Genomic DNA, 21,450 nt, shown 5'->3' with positions numbered 1-21,450 from the left:
GGGTCAAGGAGTCTTATCTGATCTCACAGCCGGTGCAATGTCAACCACACCATCGCAAGCATTACATGCGACAGTAAACTTCCTTCCACTAGATATGCAGGCAATATATCGTCAGCGCTACTACAGGTATTTGCGAGAAAATTATAAGAGAAATCATTTGCAGTCGCCCGATAATTTTTGGCGACTCTGAATGCTAAACGCAAAAAATATCTGCTAAGCCAAAATAAGCGCAGTATTAACCTACTGACGCCCAGAGGTTGGGCGCGCAGACAAACGATTTCTGTAGAGGCTATTTAAATGAAAAAGAAGAAAGAGACGATTTTTCACCTTCTGAAAATTTTGTTTAATGATTCGCAAAATCTCAGTTCTATGGATATCAGGCATCTTCTAAAATTTTTGAAAAGCATACACTGGTTTTAGGAGGGATAAGGAAAATTGTTCCATGCAGCATCTCAATGGGATATGAGTGTGTCTCATAGTAAACAATTATTGGGTTGGGGAATAAGTTCATAGTGTTTTTATGTTTTCTTTTACAATACTTTACAACGATTTGTTTGCTATTTGGCAAAGGGTAAGTACTCATTCGATAGAACTCATTCTGCTCTACAAAATTATGCTAATTGTATTTTTAAGTTATTTACTTTTTTATTAATTTTAAATGGAATACTCAGTAGGTAAAAATCAACATTTTCGACACCTGCTCTTCTTTGCTTTTCATCGAGATCAAAAAGCTATCGAAACAGTCCTACCTACCTACCTAAGCAACTTTCGAAAAAAAAAAAATTTACACTTTCAGTTCGTTTATTGTGGACGTCATGGAACGGATTCTATATTATGCAGCTATATACAACATTTTGCTCTCTCAAATGCATTGTATGTACAATAACTTCTTGGAGTAAGGATCCTTAAACTCAGTGCTAGTCGTGTAATTAAAAGAAGAGCTTTAAGTATTACGATTTTTTGGGCCCAATAATGAAAACACAGGAGGATGGTTCCATGTGTAGAAGTCCACGCAAGTGGGGAAAGTTACTGATCGCCATTCACTTGGGAATGGCCTGGACGATTCTTCTGCATATGACTCAAGCAGATCACAACGGCCGAGATTAGCCCACGTATCCTCTGGGTAGCTTCCGAACACCCGGATGAGGCCTCCCTATACTGATGACGACCCCTGCAAACGAAATAAGGATTACGATTTGATGGCATGCACCTGGAATGTCCGGTCCCTTAATGGGGAAGGTGCCACTGCCCGGCTGGTTGATAAAGGCCGACATCACTGCCATTCAAGAGATGCGATGGACGGGACAAGGCCAGAAAAGAGTAGGACCTTGTGACGTTTACTACAGCTGTCATTTAAAGGAGCGCAAATTCGGAGTTGGATTTGTTATGGGAGAGAGACTTCGTCGCCAAGTACTGTCGTTCACTCCGGTGGTCGAGCGTCTCGCAACAATCCGCATCAAATCCCGTTTTTTTAACATATCGCTAATTTGCGCCCACGCCCCGACGGAAGAGAAGGACGATGCGACCAAAGCTTCCTTCTATGAGCGCTTGGAACGTTCCTATGAGCGCTGCCTCCGCCACGACATAAAAATCGAGCTTGGCGACTTCAACGCCAGGGTGGGCAAGGAGGGAATTTATGGTCCCACAGTCGGAAAATTCAGCCTGCACAACGAAACATCCGGTAACGGACAGAGGCTGGTCGACTTCGCCGGGGCCCGAAACATGGTAGTCTGCAGCACCAGATTCCAGCATAAGAAGATTCACCAAGCCACCTGGCTGTCTCCTGATCGAAAAACGCGAAACCAGATCGATCATGTTGTGATAGATGGAAGACACGCTTCTAGTGTATTAGATGTACGTACGATCCGAGGACCCAACATCGACTCGGATCACTACCTTGTTGCAGCCAAACTACGCACCCACCTCTGTGCAGCAAAAAATGTGCATCTACCTACGCAAAGAATGTTCGACATCGAAAAGCTGCAATCACAACAGACAGCCAGAAGATTCGCCACTCGACTCTCACTCCTGCTCTCAGAGACCACTGCCCAACAAACCGGCATCCACGAACAATGGAGCAACATTTCTCGTTCTCTACGTACCGCCGCCGAAGAAGAAATCGGATTCCCGCGAGCCCGAAAAAACAATTGGTACGACGAGGAATGTCATGCTGCCGCAGAAAGAAAGGATGCCGCCTATAGAGCCACGCTGCGATCGGGCGCAACGCGAGCCATGTGGGATCGCTACAGAGAGCTGAAAAAGGAAGAGAAGAGACGTATTATCTGACAGAAGAAACGAGAGGCTGAAATACGTGTGTGCGAGGAGCTTGAGATGCTGGGGAATAGGAACAACGCCCGAAAATTATACCAGAAAGTTCGGCGGCTTACAGAAGGTTTTAAGACCGGGGCGTTTTCCTGTAAGAACAAAGACGGCGAACTGGTAACTGACGTACAGAATATTCTTAAATTACGAAGGGAACACTTCTCGAACCTATTAAACAGTGACAGCTGCGCATATCACCGAGAATGTGAAGATCCCGATACCCCAATCGTTGACGATGGAATTGTCGTTCCGCTACCGCGATCATGACGAGGTGAGAATAGCGATAACGCGGCTAAAGAACAACAAAACCGCGGGCGCCGACGGACTGTTGGCTGAGCTATTCAAACATGGCGGCAAGGAGCTGGTAAGATGAATGCATCAGCTCCTATGCAAAATATGGTCGGATGAAAGCATGCCTGTCGATTGGAATTTAAGTGTGCTCTGCCCAATCCATAAGAAGAGCGATCCTGCAATTTGGGCCAATTACCGCGGGATAAGTCTTCTAAATATCGCCTATAAGGTTCTAGCGAGCGTATTGTGTCAAAGGCTTAAGCCCACCGTCAACCAACTGATTGGACCTTATCAGTGTGGCTTCAGAACTGGAAAGTCTACCATCGACCAAATATTCACAATACGCCAAATCTTGGAAAAGACCCATGAAAGGAGAGTCGACACACACCATCTTTTCGTCGACTTCAAAGCTGCATTCGACAGTACGAAAAAAGTTACCTGTATGCCCCGATGTCTGAATTTGGTATCCCCGCAAAACTAATACGGCTATGTAAGATGTCGTTGCTCAACACGAGCAGCGCCGTCAGAATTGGGAAGGACCTCTCCGAGCCGTTTGATACCAAACGAGATTTCAGACAGGGTGACTCGCTGTCGTGTGACCTCTTTAACCTGATGTTGGAGAGCATCGTACGAGCCGCAGAACTTAATCGCTCAGGCACAATTTTTTATAAGAGCGTACAATTGTTGGCGTATGCCGATGATATTGACATCATCGGCCTTAACAACCGCGCTGTTAGTTTTGCCTTCTCCAAACTGGATAAAGAGGCAAAGCGAATGGGTCTAGTGGTGAACGAGGACAAAACGAAGTACCTTCTGTCTTCAAACAAACAGTCGGCGCACTTGCGTATCGGCACCCACGTCACTGTTGACAGTTATGATTTCGAGGTTGTAAAAGACTTCGTCTATTTAGGAACCAGCATTAACACCAATAGCAATGTCAACCTTGAAATCCAACGTAGAATCTCTCTTGCCAACAAGTGCTACTTTGGACTAAGTAGGCAACTGAGCAGTAAAGTCCTCTCTCGACGAACAAAACTAACACTCTACAAGACTCTCATCATGCCCGTCCTAACGTATGGCGCAGAAGCTTGGACGATGACAACATCCGATGAAGCGACGCTTGGAGTGTTCGAGAGAAAGATTCTGCGTAAGATTTTTGGATCTTTGCACGTTGGCTACGGCGAATATCGCAGACGATGGAACGATGAGCTGTATGAGCTTTACGGCGATATAGACATAGCGCAGCGAATAAAGATCCAGCGGCTACGTTGGCTGGGTCATGCCGTTCGAATGGATACAAACGCTCCGGCTTTGAAAGTATTCGATGCGGTACCAGCTGGTGGTAGTAGAGGAAGAGGAAGGCCTCCTCTGCGTTGGAAAGATCAGATGGAGAAGGACTTCACTTGGTGTGGCCAATTGGCGACGGCTCTTTGGTTGCCTTCTTAGCTCTACTGTCGGCCTGTTCGTTACCTTTGATGCCACTGTGACCCGGAATCCACATACATAAGTTTGATTGAACCTTTTTGTTTTGCGAGCATGTTGCGCAGTTTTGTGTTTATTGGAGAGTTATTAGCTGGGTTCAGAATAGCCTCGATTGTTGATTTGCTGTCACTGCATATTATATGTATATTGACGATTTTTTTGGGATGCGATGTATACCGCTTGAAGTAACGCATCAGCTTCGGCTGTGAAAATTGAGCAGTAGCTTGGTAAAACTCCAACGGTTATAGTGGTACCTATTTAGTTTGTTACGGCAAATGAAGTACAGGTATCGGTTTTAGATCCGTCAGTAAATAACAGATCCCAGTCTGATTTCAAATGAGACACAGTTTCTAGATATAATTGCTTGAATTCAACGGGGCCGGTAGTTTTTTTTTTTGATGATGCAGTAAATTATCTATGAATAAATAGCTTGGTACGATCCATTCTGGATGAGACAGTTTTCCTACGAGAACAGGTGATATAAATATGTTCAGTTCTTTGGATTGATTTAAAATCTCTGAAATCGTTGATTTTCGGCCATTTTTACTTGCCTTGTGTTGACATGAAGAAACGCTTGAATGCGTTGTTTCTGAAGCTTGTTTCTGCAATATAAAACTCAGGGATACACATCAGCGTGTTATTTGATGCCCTTTCCACAAGGGTTGGTAGATCAGCTTCCGCTAAGATGGCATAAATGGGAGAAGTAGGAAAGGCTCAAATGCTCCCTCTAGCTGCTGCGTGATAAGGCGCTTCTAGCCGTTTCAGATGGGTGCATGCGCAATGTCCGTAAATAGCTAATCCGAGGTCTATCTTAGATAATATCAAAGCTCTAGTTATATTTACCAGCCTTTGTGTATGAACTAGACAGTGTTTTGAAGACAAGTACTTAATTATATTTAGTCTTGATAATAAGCTCATTCTAATATGTTCACAATGATGCTTATAAGTTAATTTTTTATCAAATATAATTCCGAGTGCTTTTAGGGTGTTCGTGTGAGGAAATGTGACGTTAGAAAAGGATATTGAGGGGAAAGTACACTTACATATGTTTACGACAAATGTGAAAAGTGGAGCTTTTGTTAATAGACATACTTGCCCTGATGATTTCAACCAAAGTTCGAGTTTAGAGAGGATGTCAGTGAATGAGTTTTTGACAGTTGTTAAATCGGAAGTTTTAGCTAAAATCAGGACGTAGGATATGATAGAGCTGACTTCTTGGAACGCTATTATGAACAAGATTACGGAAAGAGGAGAACCTTGGGGTATTGCGTTGAAAAGTGGGAGAATGTTAGACTCATTGTTGTTTACACGCATTAAGAATTTGCGATTACATAAGTATGATTTTATGACTTTGTATATTTTTTCTCCGACTTTCCAGCGACTAAGCTCTTCCAAGACAACGTGCGAGCCAATTCTATCATACGCCGTTTCAAAGTCTATACTAAGTACTGAAACATGGTTTCTGTTTGCTAAGGCTGTTGAGGCAAAGTTTTCAAAGATAAGTAGTGGATCTATAACGCCTAAGTTTTTCTGGAATGCAAACTGATTTGAACTTAAGAGGTTATTTTGCTGGGCAAACCATACAAGACGTCGAGCAATGATCTTCTCCAAAACTTTCGAGATGCAAGGTAACAGGGATATACGAGAGGTGTCTTTTATATGTCGGGATTAGAGAACAAAAACAAATTTTAATCATCAAAAATCACTTTATTGTTTTTCAAATATTCTCCATGAAGATCTATACACTTTGCATGCGTTTGAACCAATTGTCGAAGCACTTTTGCCACTCTGAATGAGGTACCTCCAAAACATGCATTCTGAATGCCGCAACCGCTTCTTCAGGTGTCGAAAAACATTGACCTATCAGTTCGTTTTTTACGTACGGGAATAAAAAGAAGTCATTCGGTGCCAAGTCAGGACTATACGGCGGACGACCCATTAATTCGATGTTTTGGGTGCTCAAAAATGCAGTTGTTTGAGCGATGTGTGAGAGCTCGCATTTGAAGAGTGATCCGTCTTTGGCGATTGGTTTTCCTAATTTCTTGCAAGATAACTGGCAAACAAATGGTTGTGTATCACTCAAAATTTACTGTTCTGCGTTGTTCTAGTGGTACGGTTGCGACATGTCTAGTTTTTCCGAAAAAACAGGTGACCATTTGCTTGGAAGTGCTTCGTGCGCGAACAACTTTTGTTGGATTTGGCTCATCTTGAAACACCCATACAGTCGACTGCTGTTTACTTTCGGGCTCATACGCGTAAATCCATGATTCATCACCTGTCACGATGTCATAGACGTGTTTCGAAGCCCCGCGATCGTATTTTTTGAGCATTTCCTTCGACCAATCGACACGAGTCTTTTTTTGAGCGATTGACAAATTGTGTGGGATCCAACGCGAACAAATTTGTTTGACAGTCAAATGTTTATGCAATATTGAATGTTTCCTGGTCTCACTAATGCCTAAGATTATCTCAATCTCACGATAGGTCACATGACGATCTTGCAATATCAGTTCGCGCACAGCATCAATGGTTTTCGGAACAACAACTGATTTTGGACGACCTTCTTGGAGTGAACTACGACCACGATTGAATTCACCATACCATCGATAAACACTGGTCCTTGATGGAGCTTCATCGCCAAAAAATGAATTAAGTTCATCCATGCAATGTTGCTGAGTTAATCCACGTCGAAAGCTGTAAAAAATAATCGCACGAAAATGTTCACGATTTAATTTCATTTTTGGACCGAGATGAATCTTTTAAGTTACTGTAAACAACACAAATAGCGCTGGTATTTCAAAACGTTCTGAGTACGTAAAAGGCAAAAAATGTCAAATTTTGCGATACAGCTGTCAGTTGCCAGATTGCAACACCAGGGTTGCCAAATCCCGAAATATAAAAGGCACCCCTCGTAGGCCTGAAATTGGAAATGAGGGAGTTTGGTTTGTTTGCTTTGGGAATCGGGATTATTGCAGCAATTTTCCATGATTGTGGAAATGTTTCTTGTTCTAATATCGAATTGTACAAATAAACAGCGCGCGATTTTAAGGCGAATGACAATTTTTTTAAGATATTGTACGTTATTCGATCAGAACCTGGTGCTTTACCTGACAACGAAGAAAGAGTTAAGTTAAATTCTTCTAAATTTATGCGAGATTCTAAACAGAGAGCTTCGTAGGAGGGTGAGGAATTGTGATAACATTTTGGTACAATATTTGACTTTTTACAGCTAAAATCTGGATGAAAGTTTGAGCTATGTGAATAGTTTGACCAAGTTATTGCAAATTTGTCGGCAATTTCCTTGGGGGAATATATTGGGCCTTCTGGCGAGTGTGTAAAAGGGATGTGGTTGCGCTGACAGGAAGAAGTAAGATATTTTATATCTGACCAGATCTTTTTTGGGTTAGAGGAGGGTGTTATGCTGGCAGTAAGAGTTTCTAGAGCTTGCCTTTTCGACGCTTTTAATTCGCGCCTGAAGCATGCGTTGGTTTTTTTTGTATTTTACAAGATTCTCGTCAGACCTAGTTCGCTTGTACTCCGCCCAAGAAGATTGTTTAGTTTTCCTCAGAATGGAGAGCACGTTTGGCCAATATTGAAGTTTCGCAGAGAACTTTTTGGTGCAAGTCTGTGGTATAGAAATATTCGCCGCTGAACGTATGAGGGACTTGATAGTAAAAGCTTCTTTGTTTACATTATGTGATTCAGGTTTTTTTACTTGATAGGTGTATTATGTTAGAACAGAAAGTTTCCCAATCAGCTCTTTCTGTTATAAATTTAGGTTTGGGTTTAACTCTGTAAAATTGTGGCATGGAGAGAGATGTAAAAATAGGGTAGTGATCACTATTGTGAAGATCACTCAACGTTTTGGATTCTAGTTTTGGGGCTATAGAGGAAGAGGAAATGGAAATATCTGGATGCGAAAAGCTCATATAACTATTACCTATGATTTTATCTAAAATGGCGCAAAATTAATCACCCTATCGTCTATCATATTTGACACTTGCGAACTAGACAGCTGCAGCATACAAACAGCAATGGAGCAGCGAAAGGTTATAATAAACTTTTCACTCACTTTCATTCTGTAAAAAACTTATTCAAATACAAACTTGGAGAATTAATACTTTATATAAACTCTATTTAACTGAACAAAAAACTATAAACTCCTGACGGCATCTCGAAATCCCGCAATCAATCTGCATAGATCACCAATATTGACGTCCCTAGCTCTCACATAAATATGTATGAGACCGTTATTTAAATAGGTATGCATGCATTTGTTTGAGGTTACTACCAACCAAAAGTAAACGACAAACTTTTCTCATAAAACTTGAGCTGCTGCCATTATAACGATAATGTACTCTGAATGTTCGAGGACAATAACAATAACAAAAGCAAAAACAAAAACAACAACAAAAACTGCAACAACAAACGTACGTAAGATCAACAAGAGCCCGCAAATAAAAACAGGGAGCACGACTTATACAACTCATCTTCACAGGCATACCAACGTAATGATATACTGAAGTTTTTACAATACGCACACACACACACGCGCGTATGTCCGACGTGCTGCTGTTTGATTCCCATTTAAGTCTTTGTATGCATTCGGGCGCAGAAATTCGAAATGAAAATAGAAAATACGAATTGCGTGTATTTAATTAAATGCACGTTGTGAGAGTTTGACAGCAGCCGAAGAAAATAGGAAGTACAGCACGGGTATGCCTACATGTAAATGGAAGGAAATGAGTGACTGCGCTGAAAATGACTGGCTGTAAGCATAGCAAAAAGTCATGCTGAATGGCTGAATGCGCCAACTGTGCTGATTGAATAGCTGACTGAAGGACTGATGAATAGGCGAAATGAAACACTAACTGTATGCATGACTGATGGAATCGTCCATTAAATGAATGATGTCATGGCTGGAGAAGCATCAAAAAGTCTGACTGGTCGCCATGTCTAAAGACTGGCTAACGATTGAGAATATGACAGCGTGTGAAAAAAAGAAAAATATATCGCAATACTAGTCATCCACGACGCATGCAACACTTATTAACTTACTAACAGGTAATATTTTTAAAGGATGACTGGCATGTTGTCAGCTGACTGGTATTCACAAGTAATTTCCCAACAGTTGGCCAACTTACACACCGATTTGCATATAAACATTCAAATGCATTAATATGGCTGACAGTGGGATGCTGCTGTGACATGACAACTGCCTTTTCACTTTACTCTCGACACTTGGCACTTGACATTTTCGAGTTCATAATTGCAAGCATACTTTTGCCCTTATAATGAAAATGGCAAGCGACGTATGTGGAGTGCATATATGGAGCAGAGATAGCAGGCGAAAATAGGTAAATGCGAAAGGCCTGGCAAAAGTTCGATTAGTAGACTAAGCGGAGAAGCCCTGAAGCAATTTTAGTTTAAGAACTTTAAACCTCTTACGAGGATGACTATTTAAGTTTTTAGATACCACAATACGAAAGGGAGTATATCAACTTTGGTATGGCCATTGAAAAGCTTGTCATATTTAAAGATGGTAGTACTTAGTGGCCACTGTAAACGAATGAGTTGTGCGTGAATACCATTCGGTAGAACTCGCGTTCGAAATCCAGTGTGGACATGACGCACCAATTGAGAGAAAAGGTTTTTCCTAATAGCGGTGCCTCACATGATGTCGAAAAGACCAGAATAAGGCGCCTTACGAAATTTTTTCGAACTTGACAATTGGGTGAACTTAGTACAGAGAGTAAACAAATCCTTGTGTGCAAATCTATGCACTTGCAGATTAATATCTCGTAACAGCGCACTTGTAGCCGAGGATATTACAATTTTATTCACATACCGTTTAGCACAAAGGAATCGAAATCGATTTAGACACACCAACTTGATCGAGAAGTTTCCAGAATAACCGCCAGGTAACGCTCTAAGTCAACTGATTTGACTTCTGTTTTTTTTTTTTTTGTTAGGTTCCACATCTGTGATTAGCATAACTACCAAAATTGCTTGACATTGGCAAAAGTAACGCCGTCTTGAGTAAATGCATCTCTGCATGTGTTTTCGATTTTTTTAAGTTTTAAAAATGGATTTATGTTAAATTTTACGATAAAATTGGAATGCAGATTCAATGGAGCAAAAACTGTAGAAATGTTGGGTAATGACTCTCTAAAGAAATCAGCCGTTTTGTTATGGCATGAACGCTGCAGAAGAGATGGTGAGTCTATCGAGGGTAACGAACGTAGTGGCTGGCCGTTGACAGCGAAGACTGATAAACACATCAATGAAGTGGAAGTGAACTCGATTAATAACCGCAAATTAACCATCTGAAAGTTAGGAGAGGACTTGAAAATTGAGTCATAGATTTAAGACATTTTAGTTAATGATTCTTGGTTTTTGTAGTGTTGCTGCAAAGTGGGTCCCAAATAACTTTATTTTAACGCTAACAAGGAACCGCGTTGATATCGCCAAAGACATGATTTCCAAGGTTGAACCCAACCCAGCATACATGAAACGCATCATTACTGGAGAAGAGATATGGTTTCATGAGTACCTTGGTTGTACACACAATCCAGACATCGTGCGACTGAGTGGAGAGCTCCGAATGAAGAGGAAAAAGCTATGCCCATGATTTTTACAGATTACAACAATATTGTGGACCACAAGTTTTTGCCCAAAAGTTCAGACATTTAATAACGACTATTTATTATATGGGAATTATGAGACGTTTACGTAAAGCAATTCGCCAAAAATGAAAGAATTTGTTGGAAAACAACTCGTGGATTTTGCAAAATAATAAAAAAAAATTCTTGACCAAGAACGAAACAAAAGCCACCCAACTCATCTCATATGGCTCCCTGCGATTTTTTTAAGTTTTATAGAGTCAAAAAACCAGTCGCTTTTTAACAACCGAAAGGAAGTAATGGAAAACTCGAAAATAGAGTTCCAAATATGTTTCCAGAGCTAAATCAAATGCTGGCATAAGTGCATTACAGTTGATGGGGAGTTATATGAATGCCGTAAAATTATATTACTTTTGAGGAATTAACTAGTATTTATTACTTGGAAAAAACAAAAAAAAACGATGCTTCTGCTATAAATAAAGCAAAATTGCTAAACTTTATTAAAAGTGTTCTTTGTTTTGTTTAAATCGGTGGTAGCACGCCCACTTTTGTGTAAATTCATCTATCTCGACAATGACAAAATAAAACTCGGCTAAACTTGTTACAAGTGTTGCTCCTCCCCTTAATTTTATTTGGCATAAAGAATACTAAGATCTGATAGCTTAGGTTAGGTAGTAATAGTTGTCCAGAAAGTAGGCCCAGTTGGACGGAAGAAGTTTGGTTCATCCTTTGTGATCCCATTGCAAGAGGGGAAAAAGAGGTGAAGGAAAAGTCGATAGGACGAAAAGGAGAGGGGTAGGGAGGGTTGAGTATATGTGGACTATTAACGGTGACTAATTTGCGGTTGTGTTAGCCTCTTTATGCTGCTGAAGAAGTTCATCAGATTTTTTAAAATCAAGACCTGCTATATCAGCAGGCGCAGAAAATAAGTGAGAACCAAGATGCTTGAATCTTAGTCCCGCGCTGAGATGATTACACCGCATCCTCCATACAGCTGACGCAAAAAGGACTCAAAATAATTCCAAGTCTCACGGCATGTATACCCCGCGTATAGTGCCCCGTAACGTTGCCCATGAAATTTGAGAGATGAGACTTTGTCATCCTAAGAATATTCCTCGAACGCCCCCTATACAAACGTGATCAGAAGGAGACCGCGCGACTTACACGTTCATGTACTTGCCCAGCGCTCGCTGAGTTGGTGCAGAGCCCATCCTTCCAGGAGTAGAGCGCAGGTTGTCAAGGAGATCCCGATCCTCACCTTTCGCGGGCACACTGCCTCACAGGTCCCTTGTATGGCAGCTCGTCGGTTTCGCAGTTTCCAGCAATATGACTATGACCAGGTACCCAAATTATCCTTATGTCGAAAAATTCTGATGCAATCGAGAGAGAGATCAAGCATTCCCTGACCAGCTTCGGATGCTCCATAATAGAGTCTAGGGCCTTAATTGCCGCTTGGCTATCGGAGTAAAAATTTACCTTCTTAACAGTTATTACGCAAGTAAGTAGCCAGTCAGCTGCTTTTCTGATTGCCGCCACCTCTGCTTGAAACACACTGCAGTGATCCGGTAACCTGATTTTGAGTTTGATGGGGAGCTCTTTGCAGAATACTCCTCCTCCAACCCTACCATCCAACTTCGAACCACCCACGAGCAGGCTGTCCCCAAGTAATCCGATAACAACCCCACATTTTTTTATGTACAATATAAAAATAAAATTTCCGTCCGTCCATTTGATATTAAAAACCATAACTCAAACAAATGTTTAGAAATTTCAAGGTTTTTTTCTTAGATAGAGGGCAAGTTTCTATTGAAAATTGAGGGATTCTGTCAATAATCACGCAATTAGCTATTTCTCATTGCCCATGAGCATGTTTGATTAATGAATTAACAACCAGCCTGAATTAAGGTTTACTAAAGAGAGTTGGGCTTCTGTCATGAAAAAGCTCCTCATAAAAATATCTGCCGTTCAACATCAAGACGCAAACCACAAATAGGAGGAGGAGCTCGACCAAACACCCGAAAAGGGTGTACCCGCCAATTATACATAAAGAGAGTTGGGCACTTCTTCACTTGTTTTTATTTCTTTTTTCATCAACCGAAAAGCATATGGCGCTGAGCTCAGGAATAATGATACTAAATGAATTGCCGCAATTAGAGGTCAGCAGTGCGTGCTGGGTCGTGAACCAAACGTAAAAGGTAGCAGCACAGTTCATCCGTATTGGAAGTCTACTTAGATTTCAAAGACCTTAATCTTTCAAAAGGGACACCTAGATGTGAATTATGAATAATTTCTAGACGGTACCAATTTTTTGTCATATTTGACATTTGTCAAATAGACAGATGTACAATTTTGTACGCTAGAACAACGCCTTAAAATTATTGAAACTTATTATCATGAAAATGGTCGATCTTTAAGAACATCTTATCGCAAAATTCGTAATTTTTTTTTAGGAAATAATCGTCCGAGTGAGATGGCAATCCAAAGGTTCGAGAAAAAATTTCAAGAAACTGTTTCTGTTGAGGATAGAAAAGTACTAGCAAACCAAAAATTGGACGTTCCGTTGAGCATGTTGTTGCTGTAGCACAAATTGTTGCTGAACAACCTTCAGCATCGATATTTCAACATTCTCAACAATAAGGCATTTATGAATCGAGTTTTTGGCAGATTGTGCGCATGGTGGACATTTAAATGTTTTAATTTTTCACATGTAGCTGTTAAGAAGCTTTTTTTATATAAAAATAATCAAGCATGAATGAATCTAAATTTTTACATGTTTTATTTTAGAACAACAACTAGGCACGCCTTTGGAAAGACCCTTTTCCATTTAGCATTTAAAATATGTAGATATGCTTTCAGAGGCCGAACAGTTGCAATATTTTTTTCTTCAGTAAAATAAATGTATGACCATACTTTTGCCGGTGACTTCTGCTTAAGGCGTGGACTAGCAGCTTCTGAGTTCCCTATCTCTGAATTACTTCTTGGTTTCGGCACCGATTTCGACACCTGCTATAATTTTGTGCAAGGTGATGCTTTCTAAGCTTTTTCTCTTTTCGAGAATCAAGTTAAGGTCGAGAAACCCAAAGTCCAAGATTGGCCTTAATATTTGCAAAGCAATCCCAACATTTCACAAATCTAACTTCTCGGCAGTTATTTCCCGAATGAAACTGGACAAGTCGGCAATTTTGCGCTTCAACAAAGAAGCAATCACTTCATCAATTGCAGATTTTGGGTGACTTTGATTAGACTCGTCCAATATAAAAAATGTCACTTCGAAAGCATTTTCAGGTGGTCACAAGTGTAGATGCATTGTCTTCATATATGTACTTTGATAAATTTAAATCCTTCTACAATCTTTAAAATATGCCAAAACGTCCAAAAAATTCCACACCGAAGCAGTGAAATATCAATCGACTCTTTCCTAGTAGCTTTACTTTACCTTTTCTGCTTACAGTAAAAATTTAATTAAATGTAAATTTAAATGTAATATAAATTAAAATGTCACAAATGATAATAGCAAACCATCTAACATCTTTGGTTGTCCCGAAATTTATTCAGTATTACCAGCTAATCGCACTTTTGTTATTCCCCACGCAGAAACATACATAAATATGTATGTACAAGTATGTTTGTATAGTAAGTAAATTAAAGTGTTTGCGTTAACTTTGACATAATTGTGCCACGTTAATGTCAAAGCAGTTATGCAAACTACCATTGAGCTCCTGTAATGCCCAATGAGCTTTACGGTGAATTTCATATTGAGTGGATCTCAAGCAAGGCGATTTGTAAGTATGTATGCATTGTACGAGTATTTGTAGTTATACCTCATTTGACTACAACTTCTATAAGAGCAGTAGTTCTCCTCAGGCTAAAACGGCTAAAGGCTCTGAGATGTTGAGATGAGATTTAGTTGCTATTTTCAAGTTCGCCGGCTATGCACTAGCAAAAAGTTCTTTACACTTCATGATAGAAATTTGCCTTTGCCTACTGAAGCGTGATCGCAGCTAGAACGAAAGTTTGAAGTTGTACAAGGTGGCGCAAAATTAATCACCTAATCGGAAGATTTATATCTACTGTTGCAAATAGCATCTCACCTCAATAATATTTGACACCTGTGAACAAGACAGTTGCAGTACACAAACAAATAAGCAATGGGGCACGTAAAGCACCAAGTCGACATTTTCCATCACTCACAATGGGTTTTTTTATTGTAAAAAAGTTATTACAAAAAAATTTAATGATTAATTTTTATTTTATTTATGCAGTAGGGTATATTTTTTTGGGAGATTTTAAAAGTAATTGTCGGATTCCGGGATTCGTCTCTGGGTACTTCTTGGAGCATAAGTTAGGTTAGGTTGAGCTGGCTGGCTGAAAGCCATCACATGGACCTTCTGGTCCTTAGTAGTACCAGATGGAGCTTGATCCTTACGTTTCTTTGTAGTAGACGACCTAAGTAAACTCTAAAGCTCTAACCCCGAGAGGCATTCTAACATGTCATATTATAAAGCTCCTAAGTATTTCAATCTGGTTCTACCTGACATAGAAGGTGTTTTAGCGTTTTCCTCTCTTCTAGTTCAACGCAAAATCTGCAGTTATCATTGTTTGTAATTCGTATCTTGTATGCGTGTGCCGCTAACAAATTGTGGCCTGTCAGTATACCTACCATAGTTCTGCTTTCCATTCTAGACAGGGCTAGTACGAATCGGACGTACGAGAATTTATCTGCATTCTGTGTTCACAAGATTTTCGCGGTTTTGCAAGTGGCTAGATTATTCCACCCCCTGTCTATCCGTGTTTTCATGTCCGCAGCGATGTCATTGTATATCGTATTTAAAGGTTTCAGCATGTTGTTTTCTTGTTCGAATTGTACCTATGTAAACAGCGCTTTTGGCAATCTCATCTACAATTTCGATTCCTGCAATGCCCTTATGTTCGGGTATCCCATAGATGTGCACCCGTGTGTCCTCCCTGGTCCTAAAAACGTTTTTAGATGAAATTTCATATGAGTTTATTGCCTTTATTGCCGCTTAACTGTCAACGTATATATTTATGTTGGAATTGCTCGATGTCCTTGCTAGTGCTATTTCTGCAGTCTTTCCTACCGCAAAGACGTCTGCTTGAAAAATATTGAATGGTCAGATAGATTAATTGTCCGCCTGATGTTCTTGGAACATAACTTTAGTGCAATTTTTAAGTAGCTGACAATTCTCGGTGATTATTCATAATTTTTTCGCCTGAAGCTGTTGCGCATTTGCTCCATGCGACTATGACAAATGCACGAACTTTTTTTTTATGCGGAGGAAATGCGATATATCGTCAGGGAAAAAATGATCAATGATCAACCGAAATTTTAAGTGACTTCAAACTTGCACTTCGTGGCCGCCGTAGCCGAATGGGTTGGTGCGTGACTGCCATTCGGTTTTCAGAGAGAGAGCGTTGGTTCGAATCTCGGTGAAAGACCAAAATACAGGAAAAGTTTTTTCTAATAGCGGTCGCCCCTCGGCAGGCAATGGCAAACCTCCGAGTGTATTTCTGCCATGAAAAAGCTCCTCATAAAAAATATCTGCCGTTCGGAATCGGCTTAAAACCGTAGGTCCCTTCATTTGTGAAACAACATCAAGACGCACACCACAAATAGGAGGAGGAGCTCAGCCAAACATACATATATATATACTTCGCTATACTAAAATTTAATGGTCTACAAAGCGGTGTACCCAAAATGTTTTAAAAATTTGCAATAAAAATTTTGATATTTTGATTGAATTTTGTCGGGTTTTTATCAAGAATGATAGAAAGAAGATTGCGCCCATCAAGAGTGCGTGACGTCACGTATGCCGAGTTGTGCAGTATTACCAACCATTTGCTCTTCACAATAAATTTAGTGCTTTTTTATACCCAAAATACAAAAATTTGTAAGTTTCGTGTTTGTTTCTTTTTTTTTAATTTAAAGCTACAGAAACTTTAAGTTAAAAAACAAACTATATTATTAAACAAGAAAAGGTCACTCTGAGAAGATTTTAGTGCTAATGAAAATTTTTTTACTCTTATAAAATTTGATAATTTGAAAGTGCAAATTTAATTTTTGGCTCCATTTAAGGTTATGCAAGAATATTAAATCTTCTTCTCTCAACTCTTCTTAAGATTGAAAACCTTTTTACACATTTTAAAAAGCCTTTGAAATTATTGAATGCGAATTCCGGTCATCAATCCTTAGTGAGACATAGGACATTAAGAGTTGTATTCATTGTAAAAATAAGCCACAAAATACCAAAAATGCTAAAGAAACCATACTGACATTTTTGCAAAAACAGTACCTTATCTAGTTACAATACATAACCTCAAATTTAGCAAATAAGTCGTTCCCTTAAAAAAATAGTTTCGCTTAGTAAAAACCAAAATCATAAATTAAATTGTACATAAGCATAACACATTTATTTAAAAAAAAACGCACATGTTAAAGACAATTTGTGACGCATACAAAGTTCTTTAAGTGATTCAATAAAAATTTGTTGGGTTATTTTCTTTGAATGGGCATTTTAGTGCGTTTTTATATCCAAATCTAGGCAACACTGCAGTAGCGAGAGAGAGATTTGACTGCCGAAAGCAGAAGAACACCAACAACACCTGCAATCGCGGGCAATGCCACCAGATGTTAAAAAAAAGTAAAGCTAAATAAAACTGGTTGAATTATTTAAATAATTACAATATTAAAAAATGTATATTTTACAAAAATATAATCATAACATTTTAATTAGAATAGCTAGAAAAATGTCATGAAGAAAGAACTAAATCTCCGAGACTAAATAACAAAAAAAAATGCTAAATCAAGTTACGAAAATGGTAATCTGGCCATACTGGAACTAAAATCACGTAACTAGTTGTCAAATTCGCTGAGAGCAAAGTAACGGGACCCCGATAGGCGTCATCTCATTATTCTCTCCATCGTGAGTTTTTATTATACAGGGAGCGCCATCTCTTATGTCGGCATGAAAACATTGAATAACTTTCAAAAAAAAAAATGATTTGTATAAGTGAGGTATTTTTATTTGGTTTGGTTATTTACAATCTATTAAAACTATTTTTAATATCAGTCAAGTGGCCACCTTTATTAGCAATCACGAGCTGCGATCTTTTTTCTGCGTTTGTCATCACTTTGTTAAGCATTTCGGGTTTTATAGCGTCGATTTCGGCACGAATCTTTGCCTTAAGTTGCCCAAGGGTCCCAGTAGATGTCGCCTCTTTTTGACACATGTCTAGAGATTTCGTAGCAGAAATGTAATTGTTGCATTCGCAGTGTGGCATTGCGCACGGTCTTGTCGAAACGAGTAACCGTCTGAACCTTTCTCCGCATTTGCGGGCAGACATAATGAACCAACATCCATCGATATCGGTTTCCATTGACCATTTCGTTTTCTCAGTAAAAATATGGCGCAAGTGCCGGCCCAAACAGTTACTTTCTGGTCATGCAGTGGCGTTTCATGGATCTCGTGTGAATTCTCAGTTCACCAAATGTGGCAATTTTGTTTATTCACGCTGCCAGAGAGGTTAAAATGTGTCTCGTCAGTCATTAAAATGTGCTTCCAAAAATTGGGCTCAGTGTTAACCATTCGAGCGCTTGTTTGGCCAAATTCCAAACGACGTGAATGGTCTGTCGGCAATATTCTTTGCATCAATTGCACTTTATACGGAAACGTATTTAAATCATCCTTTAAAATGCATCGCATTGTGGTTTCACTGACGCCAAAATGCTAAGCGCGCCGACAATACGACACTGTTGGCTCCTGGGCAACACTCTCCTTCACTGCTTCAACAAGTTCATTGGAACCTATTGGTCGTTGATGAATGGCATGTTGACGATCTCCTACTGCCCCGTGCTCGAAAAAATTCGACACCAAACGATGAATAGTACTGTCAGACGGTGCCTGCGGTGCGACGGTGCGATATGCGCGTTGAGTTAGAACAATAGAACGACTGTTTTCGATGTATGGCGTCACTATTTCAGCGCGTTGTTTCGATGTAAAGCGATCCATGGTTAATATTGTACTGAATTTACCTATCGAAAACAAAGTTATTCAGCGTTTACATGCCTACATAAAATATGGCGCACCATGCACAAACGAACCTAATTTGAAACCAAGATTATTATGGCATTGGTTGTAGATTGAACTATATTAAAAAATAAAAGTAAGAAATTAAAAATTATTGAAATTAATAAATCAGTAAGAAAACAGTCAAAACTACTCAGTATGTGGCACCTTTATAATAATTTCGAGGGGTATATACAGTAATAAAACTGTAGTGCCAAAAAAATGGAAAATATTAAGATGAAAAAGACAATAATTAATATTGTAGGATGTGTAACAGCATAATTTAGAATAATTTGTTTTGTTTGTTTGTTCGTTTCAGTGCGACAATCTCCGGAATAGATGAGCCCAATTTGACGGAGTTGATTTAAAAAGGTAATTTTTTTATAGAATTTTGTTCAACTGGTTACAGGCTACTATTTACTCTGAAAATAATATCCTTCAGTAAGTCTTTAGATCATAGACTCATTGACTATGAAGCTTTGGTCTATTGGGAAATATTATAAAAAAAAAAATGTTCAGAATTCCAACTACTCTCGAACTGCGACAATTGTGAAAAACTCATGGGTAAACTACAAAATCTATGTGTAAGTTTGGGAGTCTTTAGAGACGGTATTCTGTCGACTGAACTATACAAAGCCAGCGGAAAAGTCAAAATTTAGGTAGCGTGGCACCGATATATTTCTAAAAATTATGTTTATGATCCGATTTGGCTTTTATTCAAAACGGCGCTCAGTTGGCGCTCAAATTGAAATATTTGCAAAGGCCTTTTTTGATCTTTTGAGTTTTAGCTCAAATTTTACTTACAAAGAGTTGCAAAAGCGTTTCAAAAAATGTGATTTATGCTTCGTTTTATCAAAATCAGTGATCAGAAATAATAATTTTCTTAACTTTCCTTACTACTCAGTCTCAACGAAAGACTGGCATTTAACATTTAAGTGGAATATTCTAAACTTCTAACTTCGATTCGGCACCACTCAGTGGTATTTATGGCCTCAATAATATTTATGTACGGTCAAGTATACGAATGGATAAAACGAAGTGAGATAGAATGTGAAGTACCAGTACCAGTACTTGCGGGAAGGTTGCTCTTGTTCTTCAACTCGAAAATTGCTGCTAAAAGTTATTGAGCTTTATTGGAAGTAAACTTCGTGCGGGTATCAAAATTAGATGCATTTATTCTGACACCCAACGCAAGTAACCAGTTGCAAAAATACCGGAATATGAACGTTTAAAGGCATTACACATTGAAGGCTCAAGTAAAATGCAAAACGAGTTTGTAAAATTATTGAAAGCGACGCAAACAGCAATTTTTTAGTGCCTAAAAGCATCGAGATTTAAATAAAAGCTAGAGAACTCGCTTGCATACACTCAGTATCAAAAGAAAGTATTCGCTGCGTATTGACCAGTTTTGACTATTTTTTATTTATTTATTTACTTTCAACTTCAATTATTTTTCTAGAAAAATGTAACTAATACTACAATCAAAACCACATAACGCAAAGTTTCAAACTTTGTACAATTTTTTTTGTAATTTGACAAATTTCCATCTAAGCTTCAAACTTTATACTCAGAATCTTTAGATAAAATCTGGGTATACAGTTGCAAAGCTCATTAAATTTTGATATAATAAAGGGCTCAAAGTTTGCGCTGATTTTTTTGCAATTTCCCCCCCCCCCAGTTTTGGATGTTTTCTTTCATTTAAAAAATACTTCGAGCCTGTGCTAAATTCCATATATGTGTTGAAGCTAGATGACGTCAAAAGAAAATCTGACATATCAGCTATAACATTCGATTGCTTCAAAAGCTGGTGTTTTTCAGGGAAAAATTTACATCATTTTTTTTATTTACATTAAAAATTAAGAGTTTTAAGAGGTATTTTCAAGAAATGTTTTTGCTGAGACACCTTAGGGGGCATACATTTGTGCTCACAGAACTAAGTCATTTTAGCTTTTTAAAATGTTCACAAATACTTTTCATGCTAACTCTTTAGAAAAATATTATAAATACAAGGCACATTCATTAAAGGCGATGGCACTAGACGAATAACAGCGTTTTATATATTATTTATATAGGAATATCACGGCAGAAGAGAATAGAAAAGAGAAAGCAAAGGACGAACTTAGCTCAACAGCCGACCTTCCTTTGAGACTAAAAGCATACGACGATAGCGGGAATGGAACAACTATTCCTTATTTCATTTTGTGCTGGCATCCGAATGTACAAGGCGAAAGAAAAAAAACCATTTCAGACGGTCGACTGCTACCACCTTTAATAGATTCGCCGTGAAAAAATATAGTTCTTTGCATAACAAAAACCTTGTAAATCCAAATACAAAACTTTGTGCAAAATTCAAAACAAAATTTAACAAATTTAAAAAAATTCTCGTACAAATTTTCAACTTTTTAGTTAGAATCCTCAGAAAATTACTGAGTACGCAGTTTTATAGTTCATTAAATTTTAGTATAATAAATTGGAAGTTTGAAGTCGCTCAAGCAACGCGTTGATTTTTAAAATTTTTTTTTGCTTTCGATGTACAGAGTTTTCCTCCATATAATGCACCTGTAGATGCGTGGAAGTCTCAACACCTCAGCAAAAAAAAATTGTCAAAAATCTAAAAGAATTTTTAGCCAATTGAAACTTGCTAATTG

General features: G+C 38.8%; 1 long non-coding RNA gene across 1 annotated transcript in view; it reads left to right on the top strand.

Annotated features, from left to right (window-relative positions):
• Positions 1-21,211, top strand: part of LOC128860396 (uncharacterized) — a 100,083-nt gene extending 78,872 nt beyond the window's left edge. Inside the window, exons 3-4 of the long non-coding RNA XR_008454247.1 lie at positions 19,122-19,174; positions 20,875-21,211. This is a non-coding gene — a long non-coding RNA (uncharacterized LOC128860396). The remainder of the gene's footprint in view (positions 1-19,121; positions 19,175-20,874) is intronic.
• Positions 21,212-21,450: the final 239 nt, after the last annotated feature.

This window comes from Anastrepha ludens, chromosome 4 (genome assembly GCF_028408465.1).
Source record: "Anastrepha ludens isolate Willacy chromosome 4, idAnaLude1.1, whole genome shotgun sequence".
NCBI lineage: Eukaryota > Metazoa > Arthropoda > Insecta > Diptera > Tephritidae > Anastrepha > Anastrepha ludens.
This window is presented reverse-complemented; position numbering and strand designations above follow the sequence as displayed.